The sequence below is a fragment of the Oryctolagus cuniculus genome, chromosome 2 (genome assembly GCF_051225735.1).
Source record: "Oryctolagus cuniculus isolate XC-2025 breed Fujian yellow rabbit chromosome 2, ASM5122573v1, whole genome shotgun sequence".
Classification (NCBI taxonomy): Eukaryota; Metazoa; Chordata; class Mammalia; order Lagomorpha; family Leporidae; genus Oryctolagus; species Oryctolagus cuniculus.
This window is the reverse complement of record NC_142868.1, coordinates 77,302,500-77,325,167: the sequence shown is the minus strand read 5'-3', so window position 1 is coordinate 77,325,167 and position 22,668 is coordinate 77,302,500. Positions and strand designations below refer to the sequence as shown.

The window sequence follows — 22,668 nt, the reverse complement described above, 5'->3', positions numbered from 1 at the left end:
ACAATCACCGAGAAACCTTTTGATTATAATTTGGCCTCTTAAGAAGAAATTCTGCCTACAGGGAGAAAATTACATGATCCAGCACAACCAGTCCAGCTACTGTAACAATTGGACTTCTCATTCTGCATGAACCAAATTGGCATTATGTTTTTATATGTCTGTCCCCAGGGTTTGGTTAATGAGTCTATCTCAAAGAGATAGATCTCTTTTTGGTGTGTTGATAAAATCAGGTAATGAATTCCAACTCATGAGGCCTCTTGAGAGGCAAGCAGGCAGCCTTCCACAGACAGGCACACGCTGCTTTTCAACCGTGAGCAGGATCAAACAAGAGCCTCACTTTCCTGTTTGAACATGCAAAATATCTAAATCGTATGCCCCCAAATGTGGGCAGATGGAATAAGACAGCAAAAAGATAATACAAATCCTCCCAGATATTTATTAGCGTTTCTCATTTATAAGAAATAATCTTATTTTCCATAATCTACTCATTCTCTTTTCCTGTCTACTGTTGTCTAAGAGAGAATTTTAAGGGTACAGAATTCAAGGCCGGCACCGCGGCTCACTAGGCTAATCCTCCATCTGCGGCGCCGGCACACCGGGTTCTAGTCCCGGTCGGGGCGCCGGATTCAGTCCCGGTTGCCCCTCTTCCAGGCCAGCTCTCTGCTATGGCCCGGGAGTGCAGTGGAGTTTGGCCCAAGTGCTTGGGCCCTGCACCCCATGGGAGACCAGGAGAAGCACCTGGCTCCTGGCTTTGGAACAGCGCGGTGCGCCAGCCACAGCGCACCGGCCACGGCGGCCATTGGAGGGTGAACCAACGGCAAAAGGAAGACCTTTCTCTCTGTCTCTCTCTCTCACTGTCCACTCTGCCTGTCAAAAAATAAAATTAAAAAAAAAAGAGTACAGAATTCAAATTATAGCATTTTAAGAAAATTGCACTAAGTTAAATATCTTAAATGAAAATGCTGTATGTGTTCAAAATACCTTCAGGGGGCTGAACTTATTCAGAGCAAAGTAGGTCAAACCTTCTAAGATCAATTTCTAATCAAATAGCTACTCTTTACTCATAATATTTACTTTATAGCTCTTTGATTAATGTCATTCAATATTTCTCTCCCAAACAAAATTACCTGACTTTTATGCTAACCACCACGATATTTATCATTTCTTGTATGAATCTGGGCTGTTAGAACAGAAGCAAATTATGACACACCTTTAAAACAAATTGTATGAGAAGTTTTCATTTTAATTTTAACCAAATAAACTTTGAATATACACATTCTCTCACACAACCATGGAAATTAAAGAAAAATCTTTCTTTAACTCCCTTTTCTCATATTAGACTCATCAAACACATGACGTTATGGTTGTAAACAAAGGTCTATAAGCCCCATGAGGTCAGTCCCATTTATTTCGGGTTTTTCGTCCGTTTCTGAGATAATTTCATAGCCTTGTTAGAAGCACACGAGTTGGAATGAAGGCTGAGATGGGATGCTTGGCTTGAGTGCCGCTGTCATTACTCTACATCGCCATCTGCTGGGAAGCTCGGCCCTGTAGTTTTGCACAGGCCTACCAGCTTGCTTAGCTGAGGCGGAAAGAAACGGAGTAAGTTAACTCGAAAACGCTAATTTTTAAATGGATCCCATAATTTTAATAGTTTATGTTAAATTATTAAATATTCTCTTCCAGTAACCCTACATTTATGGTCGTTTTTAGAGAAAGAAAATAATGCTTCCTATTTTTTTTTTTTGGTTTTTCAGGCACTAGAAGACAGCACCTAGGCATAGTTTCCACGAATAGTAAGTACTCAAGAAGTATTTGTTGAATGGCTGAATTAATGAGTGAATGAATGAATGATATCACTGTACCCAAGAAGTCATTCTTGGACATACATCCTATGGCAAAAAATGGTTTCTTTAAATTATAATCTGAATGAAACATATTGACTAACTGAAAGCACTGTTAGTTTCTATTATAGTGGTCCATGGATTTATTTGGAAGCAAATCTGTATAAAATGAAAATAACCAGAAATGTAATGGAATTTATAAATATCTTAACACTATGAGATACCATGAAATTCTTAAAAGAATTTTATAAAATTATGTGGTTGATTGCAGTGCCAATTTTTATTATATCTAGCTATAGACTTTTAGATATATTCAGAATACCAATTACTCTGTTATAAATTTGATAAAACTACACATCATATATGAAGAGAGGACAAACTCTCTGACATATGTGAATGTAAATGTTGCTTTAATTTGCAAGGCAAGTGCTTTCAGTAAGAACAAGGTCACTAATTTTTCTTGAAGAACCACACATTTATAACCCTGGCTTCCATCATAAGGCATAGAGTAGAAACTCAAAATTTATTGAGTTATTTGAATTTAATTTATTACTATATGCAAATGCTAAATGCAAGTAATATGTGCAAAAATATCCATATGTCCTTTTTAGCAACAGAATATGCAAAATTATTGAAAACATAAAATATGTGAAAAAGTAAAAATAAATATTGTCATTAGTATGGAGGTAGGTGAAGTAGTAAGCTTACTTTTAAATATGGGGTATGATTACTGTTATATAAATTTATCACTTCTCATATTGGTGTGATAAAATAAAGATTGGAACTTAGTTTTATTTTAAAATATTTTATTTTTTTAAGAAGTTCCCAGGCCATAGCAGAGAGCTGGATCAGAAGAGGAGCAGCCGGAACTAGAGCTGGCACTCATATGGGATGCTGGTACTTCCGACCAGGGGTTTAACCCGCTGCGCCACAGTGCCAGCCCCTGAAACTTGGTTTGATAAAGCGCAGGCAAGCATGGAGAATGAGGATTTAGACTAATCTGTCTGTAACCTTCCCCTGCCCCCTCTCATTCTATATCCCACCATACCAAGTGTTCACTCACATCCTATGCAACGGCTTCATCCTTCACCAAATTCCACAAGTTCTTCTTAGATCAATAGCTCTATTATCTCCCTACCTCCTCCCCTTAGCAAGTAAATACAGTTGACCCTCTAAACCCACAGGCGATTAGTTGCAGGATCCCTGTTGGCATCAAAATCCACAGATGCTCCAGCCCTTATATAAAATGGCATGGTGTTTGCATAAAACCTATGCACATTCTCCTGCATCCTGTAAGTCATCATTAGATTACTTATAATATCGAATAAGATGTAAATGCTATGGAAATAGCTGTTACACTGCATTATCTAGGAAATAATGGTAAGATAAAAAGTACATACATGTTTAGTACAGGCACAACTTTAAAATTATATATATATATATATTTTTTCCAGGGCTGGTGCTGTGGTGTAGTGGGTAAAGCCACCACCTGCAGTGCTGACATCCCATATGGATGCCAGCTCGAATCCCTGCTGCTCCACTTCCAATCCAGCTCTCTGCTATGGCCTGGATAAGCAGTGGAAGATGGCCCAACTGTTGGGCTCCTGCACCCTTGTGGGAGACCCAGAAGAAGCTCCGGGCTTTGGATCCACACAGCTCTAGGTACTGCAGCCATTTGGGGAGTGAACTAGCAGATGGAAGACCTCTCTTTCTCTTTCTTCCCTCTCTCTCTCTCTCTCTCTCTCTCTCTCTGCCTCTGCCTCTCTGTAACTCTGCCTTTCAAAAAAAATACACATTCAACACATGTTTTGTTGAATCTGTGAGTACAAAATCTACAGGTACAAAGGGCTGACTGTATATGCTGGACATAATTAGTAAATTTTAGGATGGATGTTGTATATGCAAATTATTTCAGCTATAAGCCACAATGAACTTTTCTTTTAGAAATGAAGAACCTCATCTCCTTTGATGCAAAGTGTTTGTAGGCTAAGGGAAAGGTCATGCATTTCAAAGGATTATTCACTCTCCTTGGCACTTCAGCATGGCCTTGGCAGCACACTGCAATGTAATATCACAATGGAAGGTTTTTAAAGTGCCTGGAAATACCAGGCAATTTACTAGTCCACAGCAACTACCAGTGTTAGAGACTGAATTGTGTCTCCCCGCAAATTTTTATGTGGCAGCCTTAACCCCTAGGAGCTCAGAATGTGGCTGCATTTGGAACTTAGAGGTGGGGCCCTAATCCAATAGGACTGATTTAGGAAGAGATACCAGGGATGCTGTAGTGCAGAGCAAGGGTTGTGTGAGGACACAGCCAGAAGGCAGCTGTCTACAAGCCAAGGACAAAGGCCTTAGGAGAAACCAAACCTGTTGGCACTTTGAACTTGAACTTACAGCCCATAGAACTATCAGCAATTAAGCTGGTTAAACCTCTTAGTCTATGGTATTTGTTATAGCTGCCCTAGCAAATTTATTCACTGAGGGAGATTATAATTTCAACAGAATCTGCGTTCATCTGTCATACACGTGCATTTGTGTTTATGAGAGTGTGGTGGCAGTAGTTGGCAGGTTGGTTCCTTAGTTGTTTTATTTCTATTGTAACTTCAGAAAGATATTGATATTATTAGTATTTATTTTGTGATTTGCATATCCTTTATTAGAGATATGAGAATAATTCCCATTAATTTTATTACAGCTTGCTATAAATGAAATCTTTAAAGAATAGGGAATGTTTTTACAAAACTGTCATCAATTGTGGGTAGGTGATATTCTCAAAAAATCTGCCTGCTTGTGATTTGTTGGTTTGTTTCCTGGTAACTGAATGGTTTCTGGAGCATCAAATGATTAGGCTGAAGGAAAATTAAGACTGTGTTAAAATGCAAGATAGGCTGAATATGTATTGTAGAAAATATCCATTTAGAATTCCTTAGCTATTCGGAAGATCTGGATCAAATTGTGCCATGCTACCAAACTTATCTCCCTTTCCAGCACAACATTCAAAATGCTATGATCAGAGTTATAGGTGGTAGTCTTTTTCTCGACCTTTCCCTCTATGTCAGTACGCTTGTGGTGAACTCTAGGCCTCTTGGCAAAAGTAAGACTGTCTTACCACAATCCTAAATACCCTCCCCACTCCTAGCATATGTGTAATGTAATACTGTGCACACTGAGTCACTCAATACCAGAGACATCATTATGATGAAAGTATTTTGAAATTGAACTTCAATTACCTGGGCTGTCATATGAAAGAAGGTAAAATGAAATGAGAGAATTAAGCAATTTTCAAATAAAACTATAAAGGAAGTGGTGCAGGGAGCAGTGGGTGGGGAGGAATCAAGTTATCTAGGAAAAAATATTCTTTGAGCATTCATTACCCACCCCGAACAAAACTCCCCCATCATTATTGCACATATACAAGGGGACTTCCAAAAGTTCATGGAAAATTCTTATGAAAAACTACACATGGATTCAAAGGTTTTTTTGACACGGAAATAAACATAAAAGTGCATTTTCCATGAACTTCTGAAACTACCATGGTACAAAGCTGAGTATTGTAAACATGTACACTAGACTCATAGTTTTCCTCTCATATCCTGATGCCAATTTATTCATTTCTGTATTACAATCGGTATGAATTAACAATTGTAATTATTCTCCCTGAATGGGAGAAGAATATGTTAAATTTATTCACAAGCAGTGTTATTTGTTGCTAAGTGTTACAGGAAACGCACTCATTGATGAGAACTCAGTATCGAGCTTTGTCTGTATCCACCACCAGTGGTCGGTGGTTGTATCTCAGAATAAACTGCTAAAGGCTAGAGTCTCATGATAAGCCTGAGTATCATTCAAATCGTGTTGCTGGGGCAGGACATCCTGGGAACTGTAACTTGAGGCCCATCTCCTGCCGATAACATACTTTTGTCGGTGCCTTTGGCTCCTGAGCTGGGTAGTCTCAGATGAAGGATTATGGCACCGGCTTTTCTGCCCAGTCTCAGAACAGCGTTTCTCTAACACACCCATTACCAGCTGGCTTTTCATAGGATCCCACTGAGAGTGCTATGCTGTGCTTGCTTTTATACTAACCACCCTACTAAGAAAAAGTTACAAGTTCAGCAATGCCCTTGGTCAAGTTCCACACCGGCATTTCATCACAGCTAGACTTTTTTATTTCTGGGACAGACTAGAGTTGTCATGGTTCAGAAGCAAAGCTCAGTGATGTCTTTGGTTCTTTTGAAGTTGTCCTCGCCCTGAGATCTCTCTGATATGCATCTCTGAAGTCAGAGTCTGTTCCCCGTTTGATCTGCTCGCACTGGTGAGAGCTGTTGCAGGTCTGTCTCCCAGCTGTCCTTTATTCTATCCGAGATTTATGGTGAGTTCATTCTGCTTGACTAGGGTCAGATCAGGAAGCTTTTTTTTTTTTTTAACAGGATAAACAGAATTTGAGAGCTTACTATCTGCTAACCCTCACAGCGGGACGTATGCAAAGATGCCCTACAATGAATTCAGAATGCAAAATTATAAAATTCAGAATTTAGAGACACATAAACAAGTGGAGGATGAAGTGGTTAATTCTGCCTGAGGGACCCAAGTGAAGCTTTAAGGAGTGCTTGACTCTTACTCTGGGTCTTTAAGGATGAAAGAGATTTTTTTTAAAGCTAATTCTGGCTTTTAAGCTAATGAGAAGGATAAAGGGAGATGAGGGAGAAAGCAGTGTCAAGGAGAGCATTTGGCTTGTAGTATATCAATTAGAATTAGGCTCAGCTGTAACAGGCATCAATAAACAGCCGCTTAAACGGGCACGCGGTCTCAGACTCATACAGCAGTCCTGCTCCCTGACGTCCTCGGGGACTTAGGATCCTTCTCTGTGGTTGCTTTGCTTTAAATGGATGCCGTTACAAAGGTCGCCTGCAGGTTCAAATGAGGTAGATCTTTCAAAATATTTTTGCCTTCTAGCCGAAACAAGAGACAGTTTCAATATACGCCTCTCACCTTTTTGCATGCCTCCCTTCGAGTGAACACACTCTCCATACTTCCCCCCAACACCCAGTCACACTCTGATGGCCATATCCTAGGCCTTGTCATTATAGACACCTGCAGCCACTCCATGATCTCAGTTGCATCCTGGCTTCCACTGCCCAACTCTCCAGTAGGCCCTCTGATCCCTGACCAGCATCTCCACTCTCCCGGTCCTACCAATTACTCTCAGTTCCCTCAAGCCACTGGAAACCTCCTTCCTCAGCTCAAAATTCACTGCCAAATATCGTAATCATTCCTTGCATACACCCCGAAATCTCTTACTTTTCCTCAATTTGCCATTCTTCCTTTGCAAAACCACACCACGGGTTGAATTCAACGTTCTGCCTTCACCATGCCTGCACCCCTCCAGCTGAGCAGAGCTGGAAGAAAACAGCGACATCAGCTGTTCCCACATTCAGTCCAGAACTGTAGGCAGGCCTCGTAGAGCCCGCAGTTACAGCACGCACGCTACTCGGCTGCTGTGGGCTGACCGTGCAGGGCCCTTGCAAGTGCATATGCTGAAACCTAATCGTCGAGGCCATGGTATTAGCAGGTGAAACTTCTCCAGGGTGATAGGATCACGAGTGTTCCTTCTTTATGGATCCGAGCAGCACCCTTATCAAAGGGCTTGAGGGCGTAAGTTCACCCCTTTGTGGGCTTCCGCTTTCTGCCGGTGAGGACACCACTCAGGCTCTCGCACGACACAGACACCGTGCCTGCCAGCACCTTGGTCCTGGGCTGCGCAGCCTCTAGAGCTGTTGAGAAATCATTTCTGTTCTTTATACATTATCGAGTATTTTGTTTATAGCAGCACAAAACAGACTAAAACACTTACTGCATTTGCTCTCAAAACCTCCTATACGCTGTTTTACACTTCGGTCAGGATCTTGAACCCACTCCTCCCACCTCCACCCTGTCTCTCCCCTAACAACATGCAACACTCACCTAGCTGCGTTGCACCTGCACGCCCTGCGTTCCCGACTGCTCCATCTCCTGTCCGGGGCTGGTCTAACCCTAATCTGTTCTCTTCTCAGTGTCCAGCTCTGCCCTCTCCGACATGCTTCATTAGCTTTCCCTTCTACCTTGGTGCATTCTCAAAACTATTTTCTTGATCCTAATTCCCTATTAGCTACTGACTATTCCTGTTATTCTATAAAGCCCTTTTCTCTCTACATCTCCTTGTCTTCAGCAGGCACAATTCTGAATATTGAATTTGCTCTTTGCTCTTTCTGGAATCCTCTACTTCGAGGTATCACCCTAGCTAACTCCCTCACCCTTGACAAGGACTTGTTCAATCACGCGCTCAGGGAAGCCTCCTTATGCTACCCTATTTCAAACTGGAAGCAGAACTGGGGCCCATTGCTGCTTCCCACATCTCCTTAACTCCCTAGCATGCTCCAAAAATTTTTCTGTATTATTCATAATTTTCAAATTTACATAATTTATTAATTACATAATTTTCTAGTTTACATTCAAATTTACTCATTTACTATATTATGTTTTATTGGTTATTGGCCCCAGCCAAAATGTAGATTTCGAAAGGACAGCAGTTGATGGATTTATTTTTAATCCCATGCACCTACAACAGTACCTGAAACATATTTGAAACCCAATAGATATTTCTTAAATATACTTCATTTATTCTCAAATCTCAAAGATAGAATAATGTATTTATACCATCTGTGATGTGAGACAAGCCCAATTTGAACCAACTCAAGTACGAATGGTTTGCTTCTTTGTTTGGTCATGGTTTCTGTCGGGTTTGGTTTGGCCTGGTTCGGTTCAGCTCAGTTCTGTTCGTGTTTGGAGATGATATACAATTTGCACTAGTTTTGGATTCAGTTGAATCCAGATACTCAAAAGTAGGGCAACAAGCCTTAAATTCTTTCTCTTTTCTCTGCTTCTCTCTCTGTGACTTTGTTCTCAAGGAAGCTTTCTCCACTGGAGGGAGCCCAGAAATCAGAAGCCCCGGGTGAGACAGGGTCTGGCTCAATTAAGGAACCAGTCGAACTGGCCATACCCTTGGAGCAGGGGAGGTGCTGCTCTGTTTAGGGCAGGTCTAGGTTAAGGCCCATCCCCAGGACCCTGGGGGATAACGCACAGAGTATACCACCAAGCCCTGTCAACTACACATGCTGTCTCTAGAGAGGGTAAGAGGTGACATTTATATCTACTCCAGAACTAAGCAACACCTTAGAATCATGGGACTTTGGTTTCTTTGTGAGTTTTCTCAAATTCAATCCCTAGAAAAACACTTAAAACATCTTTATTAAAATATTACATTTTCAAATTGATAAAACGTCCCTTCAGAAATGTTTCCAAAAAATTTTAAACCAAAAAATAAATAATATTTTAAACAATTCTTGCAGTATCAGAAAAAAAGCTAAGTATAGACACATATTAAGCAAAAGATCATAGCTCTTTTCCTTGGCAAAGCAAACTTACTGTAACAAAATTTCTTCCACATTTTTAGTAACATTCCATTATAAAGTGTAATTAAGTTTACACAGAACTTATTTTGATATCAAGTCCTGTCAACTCGAGAGATATTTTTCACTTACATGTCTCTTTGCCTACATGTAGCTAGATTAAAGTTTAAGTAAGTACATTAATAAAGTTTTAGAGATCTCAAAAAATAAAAAGTAGGCTTAACATTTCTTTAAAGAAATGTACCTCAAAACAAGTTTTAAAAATTAATTATTCCTTGTATGTAAGCATTATATGACAAAGAAAGCACCGTTCCAAAAAATTCAACCTTATCTTCTTATTATGGATCATTAATAAGTATAAGAGAATTGTTTACAGTTAGTACTACAGTATTAAAATCCTCTGATCAAAAGAAAATCCAGTTTATTGGAAGGCTTTAGCTTCTGGTATATACATAAATTATCTCAAATTCATTAAGATATTTATTTTGAAATACTTTAAAATTTGTTCCTCTCTAAAATATGTAATCATATAATAAAAGTCATAATTATACTATATTTGCTTCTCCAATTAATATTTTATACATGAGATAAAAAATTATAATTTAAAAAGGATCTAAATAAATTTCTGTGTCCTACAGGTTAAATATAAATTATAATAGAATTTAAGGACAAAAATTATTGGAGAAAATCTAATATTATGCAAATGTATTATTCCCTATGTAACAAATACTGTTTTGGAATATTGGGTGTAAATAAAAAAAAAAAAACTTTCTGTAATTTTAGTTTGAGAAACAGAGAGATATACAGAGCATCCATCGCTTCATTCCCCAAATGCCCTTAGCAGCTGGGGCTGAGGAAGACCAAAGTCAGGAGCCAGGGACTCCACTGTGGTCTCTCCAATGGGAGGCAGGAATCAACTTCTTGAGCCACCAACTACTGCCTCTCAGGGTGTGCAATACTAGGAAACTGAAATTGGGAGCAGAGCTGGGAGCTGAACCCCAGCACTCTGATACGGAATGCAGTCATCCCAAGGTGGTGCCTTGACCTCCAGGCCAAATGCTCGCCCCAGTTGTATGTTAACTCTTTTAACCATGTTGGAACTATACTTGAAAGGATCTGAGGGGAAACTGACAACTGGTATCTCTAAAAAAGTTATTTCTAAAGTCTTCAGTGTCTTAGTAAACTGGAATTTTAATTTCTCCCTTTGAAAGTCTGAGTTTTCTTAAATGAGGCACATGTGCCAACTTCCCCTATAAGTCATTGAACACATGCGCTGATGCCAGGTACACCAAGTTAGGAGGATGCAACTTGGGGCCTGGCTGATAGGGTTGGCACTTGAAGGACATACAAGCAGGAAATTAAGTAGTACATGGTATCTCCAGTTTACAAAAATTTTCCAATCCATCTGGGTTTTTCCCTAGCTGACCCTAATATGTGATGGCCTGGAAGCCATCCTTAGTATACATATTTTCTGTAAAAATTAACAGGTAAGCCAGGAGATGCCAGATAGTACCTATATACCTTCACTGTATTCAGATCTTCAACAAAATATGTACTTCTCATTCTCTGACAGAGGTAGCATTATCTCAGGTACAGTGGAAAAACATGAAAATTATGTTGTGAATTCTGGAAGTTTTTCATTCAAATTAATGAGTTTGGGGCCGGTACCATGGCTCACTTGGTTAATCCTCTGCCTGTGGCACCAACATCCCATATGGGCGCTGGGTTCTAGTCCTGGCTGCTCCTCTTCCAGTCCAGCTCTCTGCTGTGGCCTAGCAGGGCAGTGGAGGATGGCCCAAGTGCTTGGGCTCCTGCACCCGATGGGAGACCAGGAGGAAGCACCTGGCTCCTGGCTTCAGATCAGCGTAACTCCGGCCGTTATGGCCATTTGGGGAGTGAACCAATGGAAGGAAGACCTTTCTCTCTGTTCTCTCTCTCACTATCTAACTCTATCTGTCAAATAAATAAATAAATAAAATTAATGAGTTTGATACAACTAATTCTTTTTTAATGATTATTTTCATCTACAAGAGAAAGTGAGAGAGAGAGAGAGAGAATATCTTTGATCAACCAGTTCATTCCCAAAATGTCCACAACAGATGAAGTTGGTTCAGCCTGAAGCCAGGAGCCTGGGACTCGGTCTGGGTCTTCCACTTGGGTGGCAGGGACCCAAGTACTTGAACCATCAGATGTTGCTTCCAAGGGTGCATTTGTAGGAAGCTAGATGGAAAGCAGAGTAGCCTGGATTCAAACTGGCTCTCCCATAAGAGAGGTGGGCATCTTAGGTAGCAGATTAACCTGCTACACCATGACACCCACCTAGACACAACTAATTTTTAAAACATAGATATGTTTGTTTTGTTAAAACAAATTTGTATTACATGTAACCTTTCTTAATATTTCTCCTATTTATATTTATACTGCTCTTTAGAAGTCCTTAATTTAGATTGTATGCTTGACGTCTGAGATTTTTAAAACTGATGTAAATTGTAACTGTTTGCAATTTCTAAAATTCAATTTAAATAATCAAATATAAAACACAGAATTTACCATTAACATCCTTTTAATTCAGACGGCCTATGGCTTATGAGTACATTTTGTAAAGGTATGCTGAATTTAAGTCTCGTGATCAGTTAATTACTAATGCAGGATTAGACATTTGTAAAGGCTTTTTTTTTACTATAGAAAATTTATACTATTATACAATAAGAAACTGTGAAAGAGAAATAAAGAATACTTCTCAACTTTGTTAAGAACTCTATTTTTATCTTTCATTTTTGTTTTCATTGTTTTTAGATTGATTGATTCGAAAAACAGAGTGACAGAAGAGAGAGAAAGAGAGAGAGAGAGAGAATCTTCCATCTGCTGGTTCACTTTTCAAATGGCAACAATAGCCAGGTCTGGGCCAGGCTGAAGTCAGGAGCTGCACTTGGGCCATCTTTTTCTGCCTTCCTGACCACCATAGCAGGCAGCTAGATGGGAAGTAGATTAGCTGGGACTCCAGCAGGTGCTCTGATATAGGATGCTGTTGTCACAAGTGGTGCTTTAACCAGCTGCATCACAAGGCAGGCTCTGTCTGGTTTGCTTTTTTACACATTTCATGTATTTCAAATAACATATTTGAGAGCATAATGACTTTCTCATTTTTTCTATTAATTTTTAAAATGGCATACCTTCAGTTTATTTTATCATCACCAGCTTAATGCTCCACTAAATAAAGATTTCAACAAGTAGTAAGTAGAAAACCACAGTTTTTGGTTTTGGTTTTCATTTTGCTTTTTGAGAAACAATCACAGGCCTGTGTTTCTCAGACCTGACTCTGGGGGAAGGACTGTGCCTGCAATAGCATTATCTTGACCCATGTTGGTCAGGAGTCCTGAGATAACACTCGTGCCACTAGCCACCTGTGGAATATTTTCAATGTTCAGCTTTGATGCACAGACCACTTAATTATTCTTAGCATTTGGAGCTCTTGGTCTTGTTTTGCTTTTGGAATTGTTTTCTCTTGCCTAGTACCTGGTGTATAGTAGAGAGATACTTGTTGAATCAATCACTGGAGACTGAGTGTCAGTTAATCCATTTACTATCTATGTGGCTTAGGTGCATTGTATAATGTTTTTAAAACCTCAGATTAATGTTTTTAAAACCTCAGATTATCCATATGTAAAGTGCAAAGGATTACAGTACTGCTGGGTCTTCTAGCAGTTGCCATAACAAAATACCACAGAGTAAGTGACTTAAACATCAGAAAATTATCACTCGGGTCCGCAGGCAGGTTCATTATGAGGCATCTTGTTAGCTTGTACATGACCATCTTCTCCATCTGTCTTCACATGGTCATCTGTGTTTTCTGTGTCCTAATCTTCTCTTATAAGGGACATATGTTCTCTTGGGCTGGGATCCAGCCAAACAACCTCATTTTAATTACCCCTTTAAACACCCTATCTCCAAATACACTCACATCGTGAGGTTAGGATTTCAAATACGATCTGGCAGGGGACACAATTCAACCCTTAGCGAGCATCTACCTCACAGGGTTGCCATGCAGATTAAATAAAATAGATTCATACAAGATTTAGCACAAGGTCTAGAATGAAATAGGAAATATATTTAAAGTCAGGTTTTCTTTTTAATTTATACTGACCTAGATTATATGCATTTGCAAATGTAATGTTTCTAATGTTTTTAGTAGAAACTCAAATATCTGTGAAAGTGATATAAATTATAAGAAAAATATGAGAAATATTAGAATTTTGTGATAAAGAAGTGGATATTGAGAAAAAATTCACAAGCTTACTAAATGTGGCAATCTTGAAGTCATGCTGAAAATCATTAGCACTTCTCTATTTTACTCCAGCATGCTTTAAAAAGCAAATTATAAAAGATTCAGTTCCTAAACAGTTGAATATATAATCTTTATACACCAGTCATTGGGGGGGATAATCTTTAATATTATATGCTCATATTCTTCCATATATCAACCTCCTATTACAATTATTATGGCAATCAATGAAATCATCAAAAAGAAAATAGGCTAAATTAACTGGAAATCAGAATCTTTGAAAAGCAGGTAATGGATTGACTGTCTTGGAGTTAATCATGGCATAAATATCACTTTAAACGGCAAAGTGTAAATACCAGCTAATGAAGAGGCTCTTTTTTTAAGCAGGAAAGAAAGTTAAGATAGATTCAATACCTAGAGATGAATAGTAGATGAACATGAATTGAAAATGTCAAACTTTCACCCTAAAAACTTGTACTTTGTCATTCTGTTCATGAATGGGCTATATCACACTCACCACTTCAAACACTTCTGTTGTTATGATGTTCAATTTCTTAACAACTAACAAAGTTGGATATGGAGGAAGCAAGAGCAAGGGGCAGTGCTGCCATCGCAAAGAGTTTTGTTAAATACCAACAATAGCTTCTAACCAGAATGATTTTTAAAAATATATTTAAAGAATTATACCTATCCTAGATGAATAACAATGGAATCTTTTTACTTAAATGCAATTACCTATTGTCAATTATATTGGCTGCGGAGAGTCAGTGACCACTGCACAATTTACATTAGGCTGGCTTAGACTACAATTTAATGGATTCTGATGGAAGTCTACACTTTCCAGTCATTTAAACCACAAGTCCATGCTTCAACTACCTGAGTTCATGCTGCTCTCTTTTTCCTTAAGATTTACTTTATTCAGTTATTAAATTAATTTGAAAGGCAGAGCTACAGAGTGAGAAAGAAAGTGAGGGACAACAGTGAGAGAGAGAGAGGGAGGGAGAAGATGGGGATAATAAATCTTTGATCAGCTGGTTCACTCCCCCAAGTGGCCACAACAACGAGGACTGGGTTTGGGCAAGCCAAAGCCAGGAGCCGAGAGCTGCATCCTAGGCTCCCAACGTGGGTAGCAGGAGCCTGAGTACCTGGGTTATCCTCCACTGCTTTCCCACAGGCATTAGCAAGAAGCTGAATTGTAAGTAGAACACCTGGGTCTTGAACCAGCACTCTGATTTGGGATATTGGCATTACAAGCTGTGCCATAATGCTGGTCCCGCCTGAAGTTTTCTGAGCACAGTCCTTTTAGACAACCAGGCTGCCACCTCAGTCTTCTCCATTCTTTTCACTGTCCACAGCTGTATAATTCTCACAACTCAGGATGGCTTGATCAAGTAGTACCAGTGATGGGCTGCTAAAACCAGCAATTCTTGGGAGGGGTCCTGATGTGTAGAGTTGCTGATTTCTGAGGAAAAAATATCTGGCTGATTTCCAGCTACCAAAGTGATGTTGGCTGGCTCACTAAATTTTTGAATATCTAACAATTTCCTCTTACCAATTTAAAGGAGCTGGATCTGCTATTTCATCAAAAAAGGGGCAAAATTTAGACTTTCCTCCATTTCTGCACCAGGAATGATCGTGAAGTGAAAGAGTTCCAGAAACTTAGAACTGGAAGCATCTCTGAAGGTTGTCACTCCACCTCCTTATTTTACAAATGAAGAAGCTGCCCTCTGGAGAGGTTAATCATTACTGTCCCTTGTATTATATGTATTTTTATGACTGCTGTCTTTGTGCCAATGTGGCTCAACAGCCCAGGGTGTGCTCTTCCCAGTACTGGATTAAAGATCAGCCTTTGATTTACAGCTACTGTCACTATTTGATGAACTTTCATTGTTTATCACTTAAAATCATTCAATTTTGAGAGCTTTAAGTTCAGGAGGACTCCAGACATTACCTCCTACACAATGCAATCCTTTCTATATCTTCTCAAGCATGTGGTCATCTCTCTGTTGTTTAAAGTATTTTATCTATCTTATTACTAGTCAGCCCTAACTGTGAAAAAATTCTTCTGAAACAAAGGGCCGGAAGTAATAACCCAGTTTTATAAATGAGATGGCAGAGGAGAATCTGATAAGCCAGGTCCAAAAGAAAGCCAGCAATATAACTGGAATTAGGACCCTGAATTTAAACCTAAGCCAGTAATCTTTATCCTACGCTGTGCAATGTTTCACTTGTTCCTGCCTATGATTTGCAGAGGTTAAGCAGGGATTGTGTTTGTAGATTGATTCCACAAAATTGATAAGCTTTTGGAAGTACAAGGCAGCTTTCTATTCCTACATGGTTTTTGGGTTAACTATAATATTACAAAAACTTAACTAAGTGCCACATAGCTTGTAGTGAAAGATAAAAGGGCTTTTCCTTTAAAGAATTCAGTCTACTTGAAGAAATGGCAAATATATATGAAAAGATAGCTGGTGGCAAAAACTACAAATAATAAATACCTATCTAAAATACAGATATAAAGGTTTCTAGAGGTCAAAGAAAAAAAGATCTTGAGTTTGGTGGATGACAAAAGAAACCAAATGACTTGGAATTTGAACATTTATAACCTGACCTCAACCTAGTTTTCCAAAATTAGTGTTTTCACTTTCCCACCTAGTTAGCTCAAAATCAACTTGTTGTCATGTGGAAGTCCCTGGAATATTCTCTAGGCAGGAACCTATGTTGTACATAACTCTTGAAAAACATTTCTGACTCTTTTCTATCTTAACTATTCAAACCATTTTAAAAATGGGTTGAACTGCATCTTGTTATATTTACCACCCATATTATATTTACCACTCTTATTAACCATAACATGTAAGTCACCTCCAAACCTCTGAAATTCCATGTCACATTTTCATAACCTTTTGAGGATACTTTTCTTTTCACCAAAGAAGCAAAATTTGCATATGCAAATATGTACTTTTCTTCAAAGTAAAATCTTAGGAGTGTCTATATATTTATTGAAACGAGGTTATCATTGCTTAAAACTTTTTTTTAACTCTACTTTGGAATTACCTTCAAAGCAATTTGAAAATCAAAAGACATTCCTTCTAATATTTTAATATCAGCTGTCATTTGACTATTGTAACTACATCATGACTTAGTACTGCAATAGACTGTAGTCTTCCTGAATTTAGCATTTTTTTAAATAATTCCAACTATTGTGTGTGACAGAGTAAATTTGTAACTTGTATGATATACTATTTTTTAAGGTAAAAACGTGGGCAGTTCTCAGAACTTCTAAGACTGATTTGTCCAAGTAAATTACTCAGTTAATGAGTAAATTCACCTAAGTGACCAGCATCCATATCTGGAAGCAGAAACTTATTCTTTATTCATGAATAAACTCTTGTGAAATTTGTTTTAATTATACTGAAACTGAAACCGTATTTTTGTGCTTGTTTAAACAGAATATGGGCCTGTGGATTTTAAAAATTATTCTATTTGCTACATTGTTGTATTAACTTGTAAAACATACACATTTTCATGGGATACAGTTCAACATTTCAATACATATACACAGAATCAATCAATCAAATCAGGCAAAGACCCTTTCTTTTTCCTTATATTTTATTTGTACTTGGAGCCTACCTGCTGCTCTCTTCCAGCTTTTTACACATCACATGATACGTTATAGTGAACCATAGTCAGCCCATGGTGTTGTCAAAGATTAGGAGTTGTTACTTCTGATTGTATTTTGGAACCTGGACCCAGCCTTACTCTATCCCCCATCCCCAAAACTCTGGTAGTCACTATTCAAAGTTCAGATCAACTATTACTTTTAAACTTCCACCTATGAGAGTAAATACATGGTATTTGTCTTTCTGTGTCTGATTTTTTTCACTTAACACAATGATCTCCAATTCTACCCATTTTGCTAGAAGTGCTGGGATTTGATTGTTTTTTTATGGATGAATAATTTCTATTTGTATACACATCAAGTTTTTTTATTCTTTGATCCATCAATGAACATTTCAATTAATTTCATATCTTCTTGGCAATTGTGAATAAAGTTGCAATGAACAAGAGAATGCAAGTATCTCTCTGAATCTCTCTGATTAAATTTATATATATATATATATGTGTGTGTGTGTGTGTGTGTGTGTGTGTATATATATATACCTGAAATGGGATAGCTGGGTTATATGATAAATCTATTTTTAGGTTTTTGAAGAATGTTCTCTACAATGGCTGTAAGAACTTGCATCCCCATCAACAGTGTATAAATATTCCTTTTTCTCCACATTCCACCTGAGTTTGTGATTTTTTTTCTTTTTTTGATAATGACCATTTGAGCTAGAGTGAGTTCATATCTCATTTAAAAATATTTAAGGAATTCTTTATTTATCTAAAAGAGTTAGAGGGAGAAACAGCAGCAGAGAGCGATCTTCCTTCTGTTGGTTCACTCCCCAAATGGCCACATTAGCCAGGACTGAGCCAAGCCAAAGCTGGGAGCCAGGAGCCTTATCCGAGTCTCCCACATGTCTGGCAGGGGCCCAAGTACTTGTGCTACTTTCATCTGCTTGTCCCAGACCATTTGCAAGGAGCTAGATCAGAAGTGGAGCAGCCAATACAGGAACCAGATGCTATATGGGATGCCAGTGTTTTAGGCAGCAGCTTTACATACTACATCACAACATGGACCCCCAAAATAAATTTTATTTAGGGACAGGAGTTGTGGTGCAGCAGTTTAACTCATCACTTGAGACATCTGCATCCCATATTGCAGGCCAAGTTAGAGTCCTGAATACACTGCTTCCTACCCAGCTCCCTGCTAATATTCCTGAGAAGGTAGAAGAAGATGCTCCAAGTACTTGGGTTCTTGCAACCCATGTGGGAGCCCTGGATGGAGTTCCTGTTCTTGGCTTCAGCCTGGCCCAGCCCTGGCTGTTGTGGCCATTTGGAAAGTGAACTTCTAAAATTTTTGAAAGTTATTTATTTTTTGTGGAAGGCAGAGAGACAAAGAGATATTCCTTCTACTGATTCAATCCCCAAAACTTTTAAACAGCCAAGACTGGCTAAGGCCAAAGCCAGGAGCCCATAGGATCTCCCATTCAAGTGCTTTGAATGAAAATGATATCTCATTGTGGTTTTGATTTATATTTCCCTGAAGTCTAGTGCTACTAATAATCAACATTTCTTGTATTTGTTCACTGTTTGCATTTCTTCTGGGAATTGTTTGTTCAGATTTTTGCCCATTTCTTTATTGGATTGTTTGGTTTCAGTTGAGTTGTTTTAGTTCCTTCAATATCATGGTTGTAAATATCCTTTTGCAGATTCATAGTTTATAAATATTTTCTCCCGTTCTGTCAGTTGTATTTTCATTCTGTTGGTTGTTTCTTTTGCTATACTAAAACTAAGCATTTTAGTTTGCCATAATCCCATTTATCAACTTTGGCTTTGTGGAACGTGCTTTTGTCATCTTATCCAAATATCATTTCCAGTGTCTAGAAGTGTTTCCCCTATGTTTCTCCTAGTAGTTTCATGGTTTGAAGTCTTAAATTTACAAACATGACTCATTTTGACTTGGTTTTTGTACAGAGTGAGATAGGAGTCAAGAGCCCATCTTCCGTACATGACTACCCAGTTTTCCCAGGAGCATTTTTGGAAGACAGTCCTCTTTATGTATACAGTTTTGGCATCTTTGTTGAAGATTAGTGGACTGTAGATGTTGGATCAGTTCCTGAAATCCGTGCATTGTTCCATTGGCTACAACTCTGCCTGCTTATTGGTATCATACGATAGATGCTGCATATCTTGAAATCTGATAGTTGGCTGCCTCCAGCTGTATTCTTTTTCTTAAGACAGCTCTTGCTATGTGCTTACATATGAATTTTAACATTGTTTTGTCTAATTTTATGAAGAATGTTATAGATATTTTTATAGTGATTGCATTAAATCCAAAATCACATGGCCAATAGGGCCATTTTGTTAATACTAATACTCCTGATCCATGGACGTGGGTTTCTTTCTTTTTTTCATGTGTTTTATTGATCTTATAATTTCTTTCTTAGTGAATTGGTTATCGACATATATATATATACTCTCTCTCTCTCTCTTTATATATATATATATATATATATATATATATATATATATAAAGGCTGCTGAGTTTTGCATGTTGATTTTTGTACTCCACAGATTTACTGAGTTTTTTTTTTTAATTCCAGTAGTTTTTTAGTAGTGTCTTCAGGTTTATGCCTATATAGGACCACATCTGAAAACATGAATATTTGACTTCCTCCTTTTCTGTTTGCACATCTTTTATTTCTTTCTCTTGCTTGATGGCTCTGACTAAAGCTTCCAGTGTTACATTGTATGAGTGGTGAGAGTAGATACCCTTTTCTTAGGAAAATGTTTCAGCTTTTCCCAATTCAACCTGATGTTGTTTGTAGGTTTGTCAGATATAGCCATTGTCATGTTGAAGTATGTGCTTTTCCACCTAATGTATTCAGCTTTTGGTTTAATCATGAATGAATTCTGAATTTTATTGAATGTTTCCTCCTCTGTATCTTGTGATCATACGTTTTTTATCCTTCATTCTGTTGATGTGATGTATTACATTTATGAATCTGTGTACGTTGAAACGTCCCTACGCATCTGAGACAAATCCACCTTGATCATCATCAATGATCTTTTTGAACTTTGTGTTACATTTGCTGGTATTTCACATCTCTGTCCAACAGGGATATTGGTTTCCAGCTTGCTTGTTTGCTTGCTTGCTTCATTCATTCTGTCCTCATCTGGTTTTAGAAGTAAGGTAATGCTAGTCTAAGATAGTGAGATTAAAAGGGTTCCCCGATTTTAAAATTTTTGGAATAGTTTGAAAATTGGTGTTAGTTTTTCAAACAGCTCTTAAAATTACTGTCTGTGAGTGGAGATGCTTGCCTAATCCCCTTACTCAACCAACACACCATCTAGCTCTGCCTCCTGGGTTTCATTTTAAAAATGGAATGCTGAATTGATGTGAATCAAATCAATGACATAGATGACTGTACCATATATTTTTCCTAGAAAAAGAGCAGATTTGTGAAATTTGACAGTGAATACTCTAGCCAGGCCAATAAGAACTGAACAAATGACAGACAAATTGAAAGAAAATTGAGATCTGAGCTCTCTGACAGGGCATTATGCATCAGAAATTTTAGATATTACTGATTTAAATTAATTTAGATCATATTACCAAATCCATTGAGGCCAAGAAGGAGTCATTTCCTGTTTTAGATGAGGGAATTATATATCTAGTTCAGTAGTTCTCAACCCCTTTAGGGTTAAAAATAGCTTTAGATGATTGATGAAATAATACTCTTAGGAAACAATACTTCTATATATAGAAAATATTTTGTACACAATTTCAGGGATTTTACAGATCCATGAATATCACCTGTGGATTCCAAGATAAGAATACTGGTTATCTCAAAATTTGGAGTTTATACAGTACACAGGGAAAAAATACCTAAAATATATAAGAAGTCTATTCTATTTTATCTTTCCCATCATGCTAAAGATGCTCCACTGTTGTAGTCTACATCAAGGAAAACTGTAAGAAGTTTAAAAGGAAACATCATTTGTGCCTAATAAACATATATCCAAGAAAACTCTGGCAAATTTCATTTTTTAGATTTAGCTAATCTGTAAAGAATGACCACATTAAATTTAATCATTATCTACTTAGTTACAAGTGGGTAATACAGTATTCCCTTCTCTTTCAAATGCTAAGAATCTCCAATCTGAATTCATGACTAAAAAAATTGTCAGATAGAGCCTATAAGACATGATTAGCAAAATGCTATTGTATATTAAGTGGTCTTCACCATTGTTTTATCTGTTTGACATGCAGTGACAACACAACAAAATTATTAAGATTAATGGCTTAGTGATTAATGCTACAGTGAACATTTGTAATCATCTTGTGACGTTTATGAAGCAGTGGAAAACATTTGGAATACAAATTTATTAGTGTGTAATATAAATTTAGTGGAATATAAATTTATTAGCACTGATATTATTAAAGATATCTGGCACCAAGTTAGTGGGTAAATGAGATCATGCGTGTGAAAATGTTATACTCTATAATATGAAAGTAAAATAAGATATTCTTGTCATTGCTTTCTCACCAATTTAGAAGTTTGTATCAAATTGTGTAACAAAATGAAATCCAAAAAAGATGAAAAATTCTTTAAATATTAAATGGAGCGGATTCAGTTAGGAACCAAACTGGAAATACTACTCCAATAGATAAAACAGAATGTGATCAATTAATAAGCCCATGATTGTAGACAGTGAATTCTAGGTCTTGGTCAATGTGTAGATTTCTCGTAGCAGGTGTCAGGTTGAGATGTCACAGAGAATAAACATGTACCACTTGCTCAGCTGGTGTTTTCAGAAAGTCTTTTGATGGTTGATTTGTAGAAATTCTTCAGAGAGAAAACAGTTAAAGCTTTAAAGTTCACAGTAATTGATTTTAGTCCACTAATCAAAGTGCGAGCAATGGCACCCCTTGGCCATCTGAAGGAGCAAAAATGATAGCATCCCAGCACATTCAGGTCAAGAAGCTTTAATCTAGGTGGAAATAAATTTGCAGAAACCACTTTTGAAACACGGAGACTATGAAACAGATTGTCTTTTTTTTTTTTTTTTTTTTTTTTGCAAAATAGTCTGGAAAGAATCATTGGAATTCACTGGAGTAGATTTGATCTCTAGCAAGCCCAAGTACAACTGTATCTTTGCACTGTAAATATTTCACTGGCTCGAGAGCAGAGTTGGCATCCTTCTAAGGGTGGTGGGTGGACAAGGTAGCAATGAAATAGCCTCTCTCAAACTTCTGTCCCAGGCTGCATAATTGCTAATGAGATCCTGGCAGCAATCTTTTATCATCTCAATCTGTGTAGGATAGGTGTTTTAAGTTGGCATTAGGATGAACATAATTTTTTAAGGCAAAGAAATTAGAAGTGAATAAAACCGTGTTTATATTCTTATGTAAGTACACCCTAAAGACCTGTGCCTAGATAAGACTCTCAACCTTTTCTTTTATTTGAAACAGGAAATTATTTGA

General features: G+C 37.8%; 1 long non-coding RNA gene across 2 annotated transcripts in view; it reads left to right on the top strand.

Moving 5' to 3' along the window:
• The first annotated feature begins 1,532 nt into the window (after positions 1-1,532).
• Positions 1,533-22,668, top strand: part of LOC149127845 (uncharacterized) — a 72,588-nt gene continuing 51,452 nt past the window's right edge. Inside the window, exons 1-3 of one of the 2 annotated variants that reach the window (XR_016229600.1) lie at positions 1,544-1,602; positions 1,758-1,796; positions 3,299-3,506. This is a non-coding gene — a long non-coding RNA (uncharacterized LOC149127845). Of the gene's footprint in view, positions 1,603-1,757; positions 1,797-3,298; positions 3,507-22,668 lie in introns of both variants that reach the window. The other variant, XR_016229601.1, reaches the window with a different exon arrangement.